Below are 20,436 nucleotides of genomic sequence, written 5' to 3' on the forward strand. Positions count from 1 at the left end.
TTATGTAAAAGAATCAAATTGTAAATGACTGAGGCAACTACCAGTAACATGTCAACAAAACCATTTTTTACGTGATACGTGGGTCTCGAACTATGCGTAAAAAGCAAGGAATTTATGAATATAATAGGCAATTAGCTATTAATCAGTTCATTTACTTTTGAATGCTAATAATAACTAAGTGTTGAAGGCTTAATAGTTTATACAGCTGGTTATTCGTAAAAGAAATAACAACTTTCGAAATATGTGCTGACCGCTATCAATCTACTAAAATATATGCATTACAACAAACATTTATGAGATACTTACACCGCAGTCATAAGTCGTTTGGAAGGGGAAGTCTGAGCCATTCTAAGCTCTACTGATAGCGCATCGTCTTATCCTTGATAATTTGATGATGTTTAGATAAGTATAAATAGTAAGTTCAATTCGTAGACGTATATTTCTGTTGCAGTGCGAGAACCAGTCTGTCAAGGAATACATTTTTCCCCATTGCCACATCGCATTTATTGATATAATGCAACATCGAGTACACGTAACGTCTGATTTCAGTGTTACTTTAAAATGTATTTTCTTTTAATTAACAGGAGAATTTCTTTTTAAACTCACGTACAATCAAAATTGGTAAAAATGCGATTTAACAAGCTTGTTTGAAACTAAGATTCATCGAGAACATAATGCGTGGTCCTACGTGTATAATTTATTGAAATGGATATTAAGTTAAATAAAAAAACAAAATCATAGCATATCATTAAAAATAATATTAATAGCGAAAATAGAGACCATGGCGTTTCTATGTACGTGTAAAAGGCAATTCAAATTGCACCGCGTTGGTGAAAAAACAGAAGGAAGAGGGTCAAAATTTTAAAATGATTTTTGGAATTCGCTCTGTGTAGTACTTAAAAAGAATTCAGCTCTGTGGGATTTTGAAATCTTACAAACTGTGCAGGATTAATATATTACGCACTGCATAACTGATTCCTTTTCTTTTGTTTCCGTGTCTACGTTGGTTAGATGTCTAATGTCTATGTGCGTAAGATTCGGAATCTTTATTATTTATGTTTGAATTCTCTAGTCTATTTGTCAATATATCATTAGATGAACGACTATATATTTTCACATGAGCACTCTGCGGGGGGAGGGCGTTTGCCCTACTCTTGTTTTTCTCATAATATGTTGACTGATCTTTAAGGTATGATGATTTTAAAGGCGGCAGTTCCAACTCTCATAACAATTAATAACAATAAAACTTGTAAAATGAAAATTAGTTATTGTAATATTTTGCAGTCCCTTCATATAAAGTTCCTTCAAAGCTAAACATACGAACATTGTAACTGAATGTTGTTTCTACATATGTTGATGTAATAAATGATAAAAACATGATTTTTAAAAATGTTCCTCAAACGTGATTTTTTTAAAAATTTTCTACATATTTGATCAATTTCGTTGACTTTAAAAGACTTATTTGAAAAAGAAGCAGAACTATATATATATATATATACATATATACATATATATATATATATATATATATATATATATATATATATATATATATACTGAAGTAAAATAATTTTTAAAAATTATACTTCGCCATCCCTTTACATGCTTTTATCAGAGTTTTGTGGGTGGGCGAGGAATTTATTTTTTAAAGTTTTTTACATATTTTGATATATACGGAAATACGGAAATATGGAAATAAAATATTTCCATATAAACTCCTTACGTATGTTAGATATGGTCGAGAATCCTTTTATATGTTGCAGCTCAAAGCGAAGATTCGGTATTATTTATTCCTTTCTTAGATTTTTTTGTTGAGCGTTCAAGATGGGTCTTTCTCACTAACATGACATTCGCCATTTACTGGCCTATATATAAACTTGTCTCATTTTCGACAAAATCACAGATAATCTGCCTTTGTATATACATTAGTTCATAGAATTGTCATGACATGTTGACCTAATAGACTAACACCCAACTAAATTACATCAGCGAGTTTTCATTAATAAATAGTATGAAGAAGACCTAATTAATGATTGTATTTCCAAAATGTTGTATATCTAAAATCTATTTAAAGAGTTGGGTCTTTCAAATGACTAGTTTATTAAAAATTTACATGGATATGCGATAACTTTATAAATTTTACTACACAGATTATTAGATTAATTCTTAATGTCGGCTGCTTCCTTTCCTTGCCTTTGGTAGATACTAGGATTCCTGCCTTCATATCCTTTTTCTAAGGATAGTTGACATTACATCAAGAAGAGCAATATTATTTATATAATTCAATGATGGTTATGCTGGCAGAATTCTTTGCATTTTTTTTTACTCGTATAAACCGGCACGTTTCATTTAAAACTAGCAGGGAGCGTAGAATATTTCCATTTACACTCTGGACTCTGATAGTAGTCAGCATTTGCTTGAGAATCTGTGCTTAGCTAATAAGTAGAAAAACGAGTAGTTTGAGGTAGTAAACAAACCGATTTCCAAAAAGAATATTAACATTTGGAAATCTGCCTCCATCGCTAATTGAAAAATCTTTGTGTCGGCAGCAGAAATCGATAATAGCGTAAAATCTCCTCTTGAAACCTGGGGCCTCCTACTTTGGTTGTTCCCTCCACGCGATTTCATTTGAATCACCTTAATTATTTCATACATAGTTATCGAATTACATTCTTTTTTAATCGTCTTTCAGCACCTTGATAATGTAACCCCCAGTGCTCTTTATTTTTGCTAATAAAATTAATTTTGGCTGTATGCTATCGATTTTCTTCTGACGAGATGATAGTTGGAAAAGCTCTCCAGTGATTACTGCTCATCATGTTTAAATTTCTGTACCAGTAAACGTGTATATATATATATATATATATATATATATATATATATATATATATATATATGGATGTGTGTATGTATACTATATAAATATATAGATAAATAAATTGCTCAACATCGTAATTACATATGAAACTAAACTCATGAAATATTATTTAATTTCATGTAATTATATCCTGTGAAAATAAAACCAGCATAATGACAGTATAATTTACAATAACATATTTTTAGTATTGTATACATAAAAACCCATAAACAAGTATAACAATAAAAGCATATAAGATAAAACCCGATAGCGATTCTGGCGGAATGGAAAATATATTTCTGATTAGGCTTACAAAAGATTTTGCTCCAACATTTAGCCAACAGTATACAATAAAGCATATAAAGTTGAAGTAGTGAAAATACTGAGGCTAATTTTTTTCCATTTTTATAGATATTATTAGTTCTTGTTATCAGGGGTATGTGTATGTTCTGGGAGGTTTTGTTATGGCAGCAATAAAAAGCTTCTTCCTTTCTTTCTTAACCGGTGCGGGGTAAGTTCTCTTAAAATATTCAGAATACTACAAGAACGAAGGATAACATCGCCCACTTCGGCAGCTGCTCCGTAAGGATTGGGCATAATTCTCGTGTCTGTTCGGCTAACATTGCTATTGAATGTGACATCCCTGATTCCATAACGATCTTTTGAATAGTACGCATAGTCTTTGAGGACACCCCACGATGTTGTTCGTTCAAGCACATCCTCAGTAATAACAACCGATAGTAGGGAAGCGAGAAGTAAACTGAACAGAACGAAAACGCGTAAGTAATCCACAATACACAGAAAACGAAAGGCAACCAAAAATATAAATTCCCAAAGAGATAACAGTATTTAGAAGTTGCGGGATATAATATAGGTGGAGATGGATCTATTAAAATTTTGCTTAAGTAACAAAAACTAAATATGCTAAATTGTCGCAAAGTAATCCTATTGATAAACCTCGCGATGCCTGTATGTCTTTCTTTCAATACGTATCCACTCTTTCAAACAGCTTCCCATCCGAGGTCAGTAAATGAAGGCATTTTAGAAGACTGTCATTTTATGGATTGTTAGCCTATGAACATAGCTGCTAAGGTTGAAGTGCTGAAATAAAATGGAATTTAGTCTGTTTTAGTCGACTTACATACACCATTACAATTTTATAGTCGGTTTATTTTATATATTTCGTATTCATTTAAAGATTAGCTAAAGCGCGAACTACTTTAGGTTTGAATTTTAGATATGACCTAAGACGTATTTTTTTTAGATTATTTGGAATTACTGCTACATATTAAATACAATATAATATATAACAGTTGTTTAAGAATTGACCCTATTATAATCAATACGAACCCATCACGAATTAAATATGATAATTAAGCATATAGTACGATCAGGCAGAGCCATACCGCGGTTATTATATAAAATCAACACATAAAATGTAATATACTCAGAAATGTGTGTATTAAGTAATTAAAATAGCCATTAGCTCAAAATTAGTCTACTCAAACATAAAATAAAATATGTTAATATTATATACAAATGGATTTCATGGTAAAATTTAATATGTACAAAATACAAATAATAAATATTATAATTATAAAAATATAAAATATGAGCTCTTAAACGTTTCCATAAATGAAAAACTAAATGTATTGACCTAACAAAAATATGTATATACAAAGTAATATATATATATATATATATTTATATATATACATATATATATACATATATATATATATATATATATATATATATATATATTGATATCTGTTTTAAATACCACACGTGATCTTTTATTGAACACATTACCGAAGGAATGTTAAATACCCATAATAGCATATAACGAATTCCAAGTAAAATTTTATTCATACATTTTTAATATGATTATAATTATTTATATAATATACTAACGAGCCCTGCTGTTATTGTGATAAATGCGAATAATGCACAATATATATTGTTAATTAACGCGTACACATCAGTGCATATATCGTGTATTCGTTAAATAAACAATAACTATTTACGTAACATTCGTGAATAGTAAATACTAATTTTAGGATACGGATAGTTTATGGAGAATCTGAAATTATTTACTAGTTTTAGTAAACACTATAAAGATATTTTTATCTTGTAAGATTTCAACTTGTATTTTTTTTTAAACGGAAAATAATAAGTTTTGAACAGGGTAATATCAAAAAGAAAATCAAATGCACACAGGCGAACACGCAACCGTTATTATTCTCATGTTATGTAGACGATGTTGGAATGGAGCATGACAACAACGGAAAAGGTTACTTATAAATGTTTGTTAAGCGTTTTTTTTTTTTTTTTTTTTTACTTTATTATTTCAATTTTATAACCGGAAACATTGTCGTATTGTTTTAGTTTTCATGTACACACTCATCTTAAAACAGGTTGTTGAGTATATCGTATACTCATTGCACACTTTTAAGTATTGGAAATAAATTTCTCTACATCTCCTATGCTGACAACACAAAAGAATTGGCCACTCTATCTCTAAGTTAATCTCCTCTTAAACACTTTGATTAATTGTGCAGGTATGCATCTATTTAGCTAAAATATAATTGTGATTAGTACTTTTATGTAAGTAATTAATATTTTTACATAGGCACACCAGTTATCAATAAGCAGACCAATCTAGGATAATAGTTAAAAAGTGGACAGTAGTCAATTGGATAATATAGTAATCCTTAGTAATGGAAATTCGGTAATTTTTTTTAACTTAATTAAACGACTTATCAAGAACTTGTTTACGTTGGACTTGAAGACGCCCGTACTGTAGTAAGCTGGAAAGCAAGCAAACGGACGCCAGTTCCACAGACGTACAGGTCTAAGAAAAAAAAAGCTTTCTTCATGGAATCTATATTTAGGTTTTAGCACCGATAAAACGTGGGAGTAATTATTGATAGTGTTTTAAGCAAGACGAGTGTTTTTTTGTGAAAGTTTGGCGAACGAAGGGCCATAGAATGGAGCTCAGTCGATAACTTACCATGAAAATAACGATAAAGCAGAGACAAACTTGCATTATCTATTCTGTGAGAAAGAGGTTGCAGGAAAGAGAAAAGGGCATCCCCTACGAGCCCACGAAATATATTTTGAACTCTATCAAGGAATGATAAGTCCTTTATGGCAGCCCCTACCAGGATATAACAACGGTACTCCATCCTTAGACGTACCTGACTCTTATATAGATAAAGGGTGGCGTCAGCAGTGAAAAGGATCCCACCATTTTTCCAGCGGACTTGGCGGATTTGATGTATGTGTTCCATTTTAGATCAGGAGAAAAGATAAAGCCCAGTAGCTTGTCAAAACATAAGGCCTCTCCAAGACGATAACCATTAATTTCAGTTGATGCACGATGGAGATCTGACCGTCGATGCTGTAAAATAGAAGCTTGGTTTTAGATGCAGTAAAAGTAACCAGCCACCTCTTTATCCGTTGTTCCAGGTGCTCAAGATTATAAGAGAGTAATAAGAGAGGGAACTTGGTCGTTTACGGTCTTTTATGTGCTGCCATAGATGGGAGAGTCATCAGCATAAATATCTACTAATGATGTAACGATGTGATTTGGAAGATCATTTTTGTAGATCAGGAAGAGAGTTGGGCCCAGGATAGACCCCTGAGGGACTATAGCATTAATACAGTGAGCTTCTGATGTCCCCCATCAACCACTACTCTTATGAACCTATCACAGAGAAATGATTTAATAATTGAGAAGGTATATCCAGCTCTACCGTAGCTGGAGATCTTGGAAATTTAACCTTTATGTCATGCATTATCAAAGGGACTTGATATGTCAAAAGCAAGGTAGCCTTTGTCGGGATATAACTGTACCACATCTGCTGTAGTTCTAGAAGAACGGAAACCATATTGCGTGCCACTAAGAAGGTTATTTTTACTTAGATGGTTGATTACTTCTCTATTTAACACAGATTCCACCAATTTACTCATGAGTAACACGAGAGTTATTGAGCTTTACTGAAGAAGAGAGAGACTGTGTGTGAGAGAGAGGAAGAGAGAGTGAATTCACCTGAATTCTTAAATACAGGGCATACTGATGAGATTTTCAATGGTGATGAGAAACAAATCTTCTTAAGACAACGTTTAAAATGTTTTGTAAGTCCGGGCGCTAATTCTGGTTGGCGTTTTTTGAGTACTATAATTCGAATACCGTCATGGCTCGTTGCTTTACTGGAATAAAGGTTCACTAATTTATATTAATATACATGTATATTAATATATCTATAACATAAGGCTGCATGTCTGTGTCTGTGTGTTTCTGGTCACGAATAGGTTCCTATATAATTGACTATTTAAAAAAAAATGATTACATATAATGATAGAAGATGTATTGAGACACTGGAATGGATGTGTTTGATCTGGCAGAACGGTGGTTCATTAAAATTGTGGGGTTTGCGTTCGCGCCTTGTCCACAAGTGTGGAAATAAAAAAAATAAAAATTAAAAAAACACGTTTATAAGTGGTTTTGATATAGATGTATAAAAGAATACTTTGATAAGTATGTTTTAACTTAAATATGGATGTTATAATAAAATTGCGGGGTATGCGTTCGCGCCTAGAATGGAAATAGGCACACACTTTAATAAAGATTTTTCATATCTATATGCGTAATATACTTTGGTAATTACTTTTCAGTTTGAAGAAATATGGTATAATAAAATTATGAGGTGTTCGTTCGCGCCTGACCTCCATATAATGGAAATATGTCACAAAGTATAGCAAGGTGTTTTAATATAGATCCGCAGAATATTGTGAATTGTATTACAGTGTAAACAGGTATGGTATAATAAATTATGGGGGTTATCTATTTTATTTTTACTTTCATCATAGTTTGCTTTGGTTTTGATACCCCCAAATTCGAAGCTATGTTTTTACAACCCTACCTTTTCATAACCTATCATACTTTCATAAATCAAAGTCAATTTTCTGTAGGCTGTTTTTGAGCCCAGCCAACGACGGGTGCTTTTGCTAGTAATAATAAGATAATAAATTAGACAGCTAAAGCTAAAAGAATAGACTTTTTTAAAAATATATTGTTTTCTTATGTATTTTAATAAAAAATGAATGCTAAAGTACTTCTTAGAATGGACGTTTAGTTTTGTTTAAACAAAACTTTTTAATAACTTCTAATTAATTAAAATTATAAGGATACCCGTAAGAAATAACTGCCTTTTACCTTTGTAACCGTTTTGCATCGATTTGCTAAAATGTCTATGTGCCTGCATCCGAGATGTTTATATAGTTATAAAAAAGTTTTAAATTCTCTGGGCGGGAGGGATTAAAATTTGTTGGCGCCAGCTGTACATCTTCTGAAATAATTAAAGTTTTATGGCATATCTTTGGACATACGGACATCTTTCGGGGGTATAGCAATTGTTATTCCAAGCATATATTAAAGCCCATTACCAGATGTAGACTCTGTAACCCTAATTTAATTTGTTTTTATTAGTTTTTAATATAAGCAAAGTAAATATTCTAGAGTTCACTCACCAATTCCCTATCAGATATTTTAAAAGGTTTTAGCACCTATTTAATAAATGGCCATATGCTGGTTATTAGAGACTTACTACTCTAAGATCAAGGAATTACAAATGCTAGCAAATTTTTCTACCGTTGGTTTTGTCTGACGACCACATCATTTGAAATATTTCATGCTACCTTATATTTTGTTTAGTTTTGGCACAAGCAAAAATATAGATGAAAATCTCATAAGTTTATAAAACCTTTCGATAGAATAGAAAAAGGGAAGGGCTAATTTGAGAAGTTTGTTAACTTAAAAAAAATCCATTTACAATTACTATACCCAAAGCATATGAGATTCTACATATTAAGGGAGTATATGTGATAAAACTGAAACGTTGTTTTAGAAGTTAGAATGGGATTCACTTGTGCATATTAATATAATATAAACTAATCCCATTTTGGTACATTATATGTGTTTGGTAGTTAAGTAATTTAACTACTTTCCGATTAGCAACATCGTCATAATAATAATAAATATTTTTTACTAAAAATTCCTCATAAAACTTGGTTTTGGTTTATATTATATCTGATGGCACTCAAGCCATTTAATTTCTTATTAATAATTTTACCAAGTAGCCTGCAAAAGTTTCGGTTTAAATTATAAGTGATGGAACTCCTGCGATCCATTTTTTCTAAATAACTTTATGAAGAATTTTCATAAAAGTTGGATTCGGTTTCGATTATAGCTGAAGAAATTGAAGATGATGCACTAACGCTATATGGATATAATTTTGTTATTTTGGAAATCGCAACTTTATAAAATATAAAAATTTATATAACATTGACTCTATAATAATATATATGAAATATGAAAGAATTAAAATATCATATTTAAGCGAGCTTTGCGAGCTGGCTATGTCGCCGTCACTGCTAGTTTAGATGTATACTTTTGAAGTTTAACAAGAGTTTTAATGAGATCAGAACATGTCTATGTATGGCATGAATTCCAACATCAATATATTGCATATGAATGAGTCCACTGTGGAATTACCCCAGGTCTTGCTAGTTGTTATTATTATTAGCATCTCGTTTTTTTCTTAGTTTACGCCAAAAGAAATCAATTTAATAACCCACGAAATTTATATAATTAAAATAAAATTTAAATATTCAAAGAGGGAAGGTTAATAATATTTAACGGAGCCCAACACCTTCTCCATGTAAAAAGGGTTTTCTAAATAGTAATATTATTTTATAGAAATTCGTCCGTAACGATGGGAGAAGTAGCGTAGTTAATCTTTGATTCTTATATCGTGTTCTCATTTTGCAAAACAATCCGACTATTTTCAACTGTTTATGACAATGTCAAGTAGCATGTTGTACACTAACGACTAACTGACACAATTTTGTTTTATTTTAAACCAAATAAACCTTTGGTTCTTTTTCAAATTGCAATACATTACAAGGAAAAACTATGAGAAAAATATACCCGGAAATTACCCGGAAGGTGATGTAATACTTTAGAAATTTACAAAAAATATGTTTAATTAAATATTTATTAATATGAAAAAATCGGAATCAGGAATCGAAGCGAAATCGAAAAATTGAACAAAATCGGTAATTGGTTCTGATTCGGGAGAATATTTTGGAATCGGCCGATCACTAAAATATATGTACACACACACACACACACACACACACACACACACACACACACACACACACCCACACACATATATATATATATATATATATATATATATATGTATATATATATTTATATATATATATGCGTCTACATATACTTTTTTCTTGTAATATAGATTTATCTATCAATACATCTCGGTTCATGAAGCTCTCTTTGTACACATTTTTTAAGGATTCTATTTCTGTACACATTTCGCTCTATACATCAATGTGCGTATACATTATTACTCTCCGCCTTTGTTTATATAATCTTCTCTTTATGCATTTCTATATGCATAAATCTCTCTCGTTGCTTCTATCTTTGTATGCATATCACTCTATGGATTTATTTTTATATCACTCTTGTTTTATATTTCTCTCTATGTTATCACTGTCTATATATACAGATATCAATGTATATCTTTTTATATATGTATATATATAAGTGTACACACACACATATATATATATATATATACTTGTAATCATCTTCCTCTGTATGCACACATATATATCTTACAGGCTCGAATGTTAAAAAGTATCGCCATAAAGTAGACAGCACTGAATACACGGCGGATGGCGGCGTCCATGCTGGTGTTCGTATTTCGAGAGACATTCCTAATGAATTTCTCGACGAATTACCAAACGAAGTCGTCCAGGTCGGGGAAAGAGCTAGCCCAGTGCGAAAAGAGTACACAATCGTAAAACCCCTTTTGGAGCTAAGCCTGTGTTACTTTAGGCTGGTGGGTCAGCAAAGTGTCTTGCAGCTGCAAACAATATCTAGAGGCGGCCACCTGCTTATAAAAGGGGTTCACTACACTCTTCAGCACGTCTAGTTACACTTTGCTGTTTACAATGAAGCCGACTTCGAAAATGTTAGGTGGCATGATATTGCCCTCAATTAAAACCTCACCGAAGACCATAACACCTGCCGAAATCTGTGTGTGTTTCTCCCACTGTGCACGTCCTTGTTATTCGTAGTAATCCAGTGATTGTTATGACTGTTGTGCAGATGGTTCTGACAGAAGTTCTTTCAGTCTGAAAAGAACCAGATCATGTTTAGCTGCTTGTTTTTGTTTTTTTTGGTTTAGTTTGTTAAGTAACAGGACAGCATTGATTCCCTCAACGCTCTTTGTTTTCTCAGTCCAGATCTGGCGTTTGCCGCGTGTGGAACCTACACTTCACGTCTTGCTTTACACAGGCACTGACATTTGTGCGTGAAACGCCTAAATTTATGGAAATCTGCCAAATAAACCGCTTAAAATGTCTTTCAATGATTGCCTGGACCGTTTTGATAGACTCCTAGGTTCGGGTTTCTTGTCGGTCCTCAACCTAGGGCTTCCGCTCCACCACCTTCAAAGGGTCGTCTGGTGTGTTAAACTGTGTCCTCAAGCGTTGAATAGCCCGGATTTGCATTTTCGGAACGCTGGCACCAGGCCTGTTGTCATAAGACTTATCGGTAGGGAACAGGAGCTGTACAGCGCTGCATCTCCGATCTCGTTCGTTGAACATTGTGTCACTTTCTGACATAATGTATAGTTCGTATCGCTTTTTTATTTGTACACAACTAGTAAACTAGTATATTCGTTCAACAAAAAAGAAAGAAAACCGAGTTTCGTCAAACATAAATGTAATCATGTTGTCTTTTTGGGCGACAATTTTATCGTTCTTACCTTTACTCTCTACCTTTATTAGTCATTTATATATATATATATATATATATATATATATATATATATATATATATGGGGAGTAATGATTTATGCATTTTTCCAGATGATCGCCATCGCATTGTGTTCTCCCAATCTTGTCGTCCATGCCATCTCAGAATGGTCCTTGCATTAAATCTTCTAAAATCAAAAATGCCACCTGTCCTTCGAAACATTAACATGACACACTTATCTCAATCCAGAAACACATGAGCAAGTAGAACAGCAAATCTACAGAGAAAATAGTAGAGGCAGGAATATCACTGTGTTTGCCACCATTGTCAGCTGGAATTTCAGCAGACAATTTTCCTTTGAACGGACTTGAGCTTTCATATCCCTGTGCAGTTCGTTGAATATTCTAACAAAGGTTGGAGGACAACATAATTTCTCTAACATGAACCAGATAGCATGTGTATTGATGGTGTCAAATGCTTTAGTTAGATGCACAAACACTTGATACAACGGTATCTGTTGTTCAATGCATTTCTCCTGGACTTGCCCGTCTGAAAACATAATATCCCTTGTTCCTCTGCCAGACCTAAGGCTACTTTGTGACTCTGGAATAGCATTAGGACAAACATCATCCAGCAACCTGTTTAATAGATGTCGTGCAAGAATTTTCCCAGCAGTTTCTAAATGCGTGACTCCACCGTAGTGGTCAGATACACTCTTGTCCTTTTCCTTATAAATGAGTCACGAAGACACCATCAATCCAATCTTATGGAACAGGAGTACTTTCCCAAATTTCCTTAACAAAACCAGAGATAGCAAAAGCAATATTCACACCTCCAATCTGAAGAAATTCCACCGGAACACCAGCGAAACTTGACTTGTGTGATAGACAACTGAACCTCAAGCAGACTAGGCAGACAATCCAAACTGAAAATGATATCACAGTGTTGTAGACTATCAATTGCATCATCATCTGCCGCCTAGCTAGCGATTGCAAACCACATCAGTAAAGTGCTATTGCCCTTTTTCAATATATTTTCTGGATACTTAATGACAACATAACCAACTTTCGACATCAGAGGAGATATTGAAGAGGTAGGAGGACAAAATACTTGGCGCAGGAGTCTATAAAATTACTTCGAATCCTTTGTGTCAAACGTCTGTTGGGTCTCCTCCGTTATATTCATCCACCATTGGGTTTTCATTTTTCTTAGCTCATGCTGCAATGTGGCTTTGACCTTTTTTGTATTATCGCAAATTAGTTGTGTGATCAGAATGATCTTCACGAAGGAAAGGCTCATAAATTGCGTTTTTATTCATCAGCCCTGATTAATTTCAAGATTGCTGTCAAACAAATACTTGTTCTTATCTCTCTTAAAGCCAAGAACTTCAGCACCAGCAGAATAAAGCTGATTCTTGAAGTTCATCCATGGACCATCATATCAAGCATTTTCACCATACTCTTTTGAACATCAGACAATTTTAACTTGGCGACATCAATACGGCTAGGCACTTTAACGCCACTATGACGAACTTTCTTAAGGATTCGTGGATTAAACTTTCCTCTCACCAATTTTTGATCGGTGACACATCCAGCAATGCGCATGTCACCAACAGTATATGCATCGCTAATGCTGCTTTTTCGACTCATGATAAAGTCAATTAGATTACCATTTTTTGAACGTGGATATATCCAAGTAGCTTTGTGTTTCAATTTACGGCGAAAAAAAGTGTTACAGATAGCAAGATTTCATTCTGAACAAAACTCTAGTAATTTAAGGTCATTAGCATTTATAATACCGATACCATAGCGGCCAAGATCAGTCCAGGTCTCATAGTCTTTCCCAACACAGACATTGAAATCCCCAACAATAAGCTTTTCATTAATTGGTGTAGATGCAACAACGTAGTGCAGAGACTCATAGAAACACAATATGTCATCTTCATTCGCTTGAAGGGTTGGCGTATAGGCCGAAAGACTAGTGATGAGGAACACGAAGTTTCATGATAACGTCACAGATACTGGAATAAAATTCCATAGTATCAACCAAGGATGTTTTAATCACAAAAACGACTCCACCATTTCTACGGATACCCTCCGGTTTACCAAGCTAGAAGAAAGTGTATACTGATGATACTTCTGTTGATCTCCTCCTGAGAAACGGGTTTCTAATAGAGCAGCAATATCTATATCAAGTATCCGTAGCTCTGCAAAGTCAAGCGCAGTCCTGCGGTCTGGAGGGTTGAACGACCCTTTTTCAAGAAGAGTGCGTACATTACAACAATATAAATTGATTTTTACTCCTTTTTGGAGATACATTTTTGTTTTCTTCCTGCTTACATGAACCACTGTTAGCCGCAGGAGACTAACCAGTGATAGTAGGGACATAGAATTTTTAGCGCCTCTTTTCTAGTACTTTCCAAAGACACTGAGTGCGCAGTACTCTCCTCCTGTTTTTAAGCTCCCTATTCATCAAAACATATCGTTTACTTATTCAGGATGTGTATTTCATCAAAATGGAACTCTAAAAATCATTCACATATCAATTATACTCAAATATAAATCTATTTTTAAAATACAGGATGTAAACTTTATTTTATATTAATAAAAGACCCACTTAAAATATCAGTGTTATTCTTTGTACAGTATACAGATAACCGACTTATTGCAGAGCAACGATGATCAAAAAATTGCTTTTTTCTTTATACAATAAACTCAGAACAACTCTAAATAAAAAGGTTTCTTACTCTTCAGTGAGCGTAGTCCCAAAAGCAGATTGTATCTCACGTGATGAACGCTGAATCCACCATATGCTGCGTACAAAGACGAACTCCGCTCTCGGAGATTTACGACCTTTATTGCCAGACAAGGTCAGGACGCATGTTAACCAGTTTCTAGGGTTAGGGCTCAAGTATGTACATACAAACATACGTACGATAATGAACACCCACATATAGGTGTATGTATACAACACACACTCACACACACACATATATATATATGTATACACAAACACACACATATATATATATATATATATATATATATTTGTCTCATATATTTCTGAGTACCTTACAGCAGATGGTGAGGCAGATAGATGTAGAGAGGGTAAACTATTGTGAATAAGATTGTGAAATGTTATATGCGTGTTTTCTCTCTGTATACTTATATTCCTTAGTTTAAGTTCATTGGTAGGTGATTTCAGTACTCGGACACTACTTTGACGGTTGTAAATTATGAGTGTTTTTATGGATTTTGTTACATTCATAAAGACCACACAGGCCCACATATTTAGATGAGCACGAGCAAATAATGTTTTTCTTTCTCAGGAGACACACACTTTTCTCTCTAATTCTTTTTCTCTCTCTATGTATATATATATATATATATATATATATATATATATATATATATATATATATGTATGTATGTATGTATATATATATATATATATATATATATATATATATATATATATATATATATATATTAGGCACCGCCAAAACGGGGGGGGGGTAAGTACTTTTTGACGGACCGTCTTTTTAAAAATCTACCAAAAATCAGATAATTATCCAATCAATACGAAATTTTCAGCGACTATAAAGAGAAAAATGAACTTTATAAAAGTGTACTTATTTTTCAAAAACGATATTCATATATATATATATATATATATATATATATATATATATATATATATATATATATATATGTATATATATATATATATATATATATACATTTTGCTTACAACCCCCTCCTTGTTTGAGGGCGTTCCAAATACGCTTAAAATAATCATCTGAAACTGAACAAAATATATTGCGCAGTTGTAAAGGACAGGATTATAGATTAAACAAAACAAAAAGAAAACTTGTTTGCATACTTTATTTTGACGTCTGAATATCAGAAATTCGATTGTGTTTAATTATCCCGCTTTTGAGTTTTGAAATGTAAAATTCGGTGAATATGTTAAGTAAAATAATTAATTGAAGTTAAGTAGGATATTTTTTTATATTTATAAGAAAAAAGCCATTTTAAAATCGTTGATAAAAAAATTAACAATTTTTTTTTAGCGAGCCGAATGATGCACGGCGATTATTAAACAGGGCATGCTTTGCAGAATCGATGCAAATAAATCGATAAACTTTGTGTCCTTAGTGTTAAAAATATTTTCATTTTTTTCCTGACGTTTGAAAACGTTAGCGTCTTTCGACTACGGTGGACCAAACGCGTTGAAATATTTTTTTTTTCTGCTTTAAATCCCACCCATTTTAGGGAGTCTGGCCCTCACACACACATACACATTAAAAACCAAACTCATACAAATGGTCAACCATCGTGTACTGGCCAGCCTAAGCGTTAATAATACATTGAAATTTTCGTCACTGAAAAATAAGTTTTTTTGGCTTGTTTGGTCTTCCGTAGTTTGCTTTTTATCAAGTACAAATGTAAACATTGTAATCAAATCGGCGCGAAGTAACTGGTTGCTTATATGAATAAGTGAAATTATTGTAAATCCAGGTATTTATATTATAATATGATTGCATATTCTCATATAAACACCTTAAATCTTAGTTAGACAAGAAATAAACAAATTAATTATTTCAAAAACCTTTTTTTAACGATTTATATACGTTTTTTGTGCAAAACTAAATATGCCAATTGTTAACTTTTGAGGAAAATTTAACATTCAAAATTTACTTAAAATAGTAGAAAAATGTTTACATTATTATGCTTTCTAAAACAAAGTTACTCAGAAATAATGGATTTTAATAAATGTAATTTCGTTTTAAAAAACAACAACTTCATGTTTCGGCCATTTTTGACGGTGTCTAATATATGTATATAATATATATATATATATATATATATATATATATATATATATATATATATATATATATATATATATATATATATATTAGCTCCGGGTGTGTGTTTTGCATGAATTTTGTTAATCGTTAGCAACAATATTTTTAATAAATTTAGTTATTTATACCAATATCCACCAAAATAATAAGTCAATATGCACCAACTAATAATTGCGAATTATATTTCCCTTTTCCAAATGCAACAGTTGCTGATTTTAACGAGATATTACGTACGTATGAATATATCTATCTATCTATCTGTCTGTCTGTCTCTCTCTCTCTCTCTCTCTCTATATATATATATATATATATATATATATATATATTTCTTTAGAAAAAAAACGTAATTTGAATAATATTAAAACACCCAAACACATACATATATATATATATATATATATATATATATATATATATATATATATATATATGTGTGTGTGATTACGAAAATATTTAACGCGTGTGTGTATGTATGTATGTATGTATGTATGCACACATATATATATATATATATATGATTAAGAACATGTTTAATACGTAGTAGAAGTCTTCATTCGCCGATTATTTGAACTTTATGAGTAAAATTATTTTAAAAATCATGTAGTCCCGATACATTGTTTTTTTTTAATACTATGACGGATATGTTGCATGTTTAACCAAATTAGTTCACTGGAAAAATCTTGCCTCCTTTTCGAGAACAGAACAGTAATAAATGGGATAGGATCGTATTAATCGTTATTATTGGTGATTTGATAATTGTCTTACTTAAGGGGGCGATTCATCAGGAATTTGTTTATGTTGGACTTTAAGACATCCAAGTTGAAGTCAGTTTGGAAACAGGCAAACGGAAGAAAGTGCCAGAGGCGTGCATTTCTTTTTCATGGAATCTACGTCTTCATGGAATCTACGTCTTCATGGAATCTATGTTTTCATGGAATCTACGTTTTCATTTAGGTATATATAAAGAGTGGGGGGAATTACTGACTGTGCTTTCAGCTAGACAGGTGTTTTCGTGAAAGATTGGCGAGGGGGGCCGGAGATTGGAGCTCAGACGAGCACTTGCAATGGAAATAACGATAAAACAAAGACATGCTCGCAACGTCTCCTCTCTTGGAGAGACGTTGCAAGGAAGAGAAAAGGGCATTCATTACAAACTATGTTCATGCAAACACGCAACTAATACAGCGCATACAATACTAGCTATAATAACATGTTGTTTTAAATAGCAATACTAAGGAAGGAAATAGTGGAAGGTCTGACTTTACATTATATATGAGATAACTATCAACGTTAATTGGTGTATAAAAATATCTAAACCTATGTTAGTGCGAAATGTTACGAAACATAAAAATGTATTCTGCTTCATGTAAAAAAAGTATTTAAATATAGCATTATCACGGAGGTAAGATTACTTGTTCAAGAAGGATACGATCTTAGCTGCATACAAATGTCTCTGTATTTGCAGTTCAAGAAAACACAGCGCATTGTGTTGATTTAAGATTTAAATGAGAAAATAATAATTATTAATCCCGACGATATTATAATTTTATGTGCGTTTAATGAATTAATTTTGCTAAAAATTAAAATCTTGACTTTGCTGGAAAAATATCACCGTATAAGCAATAATTTCTGAAATGAGTACGTCAAACTGATTTTAAATAGACCTAATAAAATGAAAAACAAATATATTTAAAAGCAGAGAAGTTAAAATTTACTGTTAAAGAATATGCATTTATTATGCCGTTGAGTGACTAAAACGAAGTGAATTATGATTCCACTCGAAACCTGTCAGGCGGGTCCCGTTATGAGATAATCTGTAATTGTAAATCGGAAGTGAATGTTGATGCATTTCTACAAAGTGACTTATAGTACATATTACAGATTGATAGAGTAATTGGCATATTAATCATCCCCAGCATAATATAAGCACAGTGTACATATAATCAGAGATGCATATATGCAGGCATAAAATTAGTAATATTTTATAAATATCTTTAATTAAGTTGTAAATGTATATTAGAGAATTAAAGAAATTAACCATCAGGTTGACAAAAAAGTTCTTACGTTTGTTAAATTATGAAGCTAGTTTAACATATCTCAGCTAAAACAAAGAGTTTCTCATCAAAAGAAGCAATATCCGAATAAACGCATATTTCACCAGGAAAAAAGATAAGTAGTTAAAACTCTTGCTTTGGAAGATGCTACTTTATAACCCGTTTCTCTTAGTTGTCGTTGAATTCGTAAAGCACCAATTTATAAAATTCTGCAGTCTCTCGAATCTCTCTCAAATGGTTTCAACTCGTCGTATGGATTACCCTTAATTCAGAAAGAAGTTCCCGACAAGTTGTGGGTAGATTGACTTTCACTATGGTTATTGCTTTATAATTGCTACCGCCGTTATGGATTTTTTTTTTAACACCATTGTGCGTTTTTAGTAGTCCCTGGGAAAAATGCTTCGATATCATATTCGCGCGCTATTTTATCATCTTTTCCACCGAGCTTGAATTGAAATAAGAAAATTGCGCAAGTTTTTACGGAAATTCCATTCTGGCCCAATTCCGCTACAGAATGACGGTCTACCTCTAGTGTTTCCGCCATAGCCAATGCATAGGTGTTCATTCCTTTTCCCCCCCGTGACTGTTATAGAGCGTAGTGTCATTAGCAAATATGCTCATCTCAGAGTTTATATCCTCATGGACGTTATTTATGAATATCAGGTCCAAAGAGGTGCATCAGCATTTATATCATGTTGTTTAGACGTACGAACGTCGAAGACAACCTGGATTTTTTTCTTATTTAACAAGGTTTGAATTATGTTGGGTATTCGTCCAGTAATACCATACGACTTGATTTTCGTGAGAGGGGCATCGTGCTATACCGGTCAAAAGCCTTATATATATATATATATATATATATATATATATATATATATATATATATATATATATTAAGTTATAAAAGATAAATGGCGATTAATCTATAGTGAATATTCCTGGTTTCATCCACTCTAGGATCCTTCAGGTTTATGCGAGAATTTTGTGGTTGTCTCGCGTTTTTATATAGGCAACTTCTACTGCTTTTTTAGTTACCAAATCAGCTTTCTAATATCCACCGATCCCTTCCTAATGAGCCAATGAGCAGGTATTTACAGGAAAAATAACCAGTTGGCCTCCGGTTGATCCGTTCATTTGTGTGTGCTATTTAGTGTAGATATCTAGTGTCTTGACCTGTGTGGCATCTAGGTTATTTTTATATGTTAGTGTATGATGATGATGATTGCAACGTCTTGTCAGACGAGTGTCACTCCCTCATACATTTAAAATCCATTTAAAATCCATGAGCACAAATGGCTGAGGGAGTATATATACAAATATGATGTTATAGAGTCTTAGCTTTGTACGACAGCTAAGTCTCTCTCGCGGTTAAAAATGTTGAGACCCAGCAACAAGCAAGAGCAAGAAAACCGGCAACAAATTAAACTGCAGACCAGCTTAATGCGGGTAATGGTCTTCCGTTTTATGTTTTTTTAAATCAGAGATTTGCTTCTCTTAGAAAGGTTGCCTTCACCACGGCTTACGGGATCCCTCTCAACCCCAACACACATATATACACACACACACACACACACAAATATACACGGTGCTAGTTGACCCAGAAAAAGAGCTCATTCGCCCTTTGGAAGGTCTTGTTTTTAATCCTTCAGTGAGACTACTGGCCCTCCTCACCAAACAAGTCTGGTGGGGGAACCATGTTAGTGTACACATATATACATACATGCATATATATGTATATATGTATATATGTATATACATACACACACATATATATACATACATATACATAGTTTATGTATAT

This window comes from Euprymna scolopes, chromosome 9 (genome assembly GCF_053919585.1).
Source record: "Euprymna scolopes isolate OS-2025 chromosome 9, ASM5391958v1, whole genome shotgun sequence".
NCBI classification, from domain to species: Eukaryota; Metazoa; Mollusca; class Cephalopoda; order Sepiida; family Sepiolidae; genus Euprymna; species Euprymna scolopes.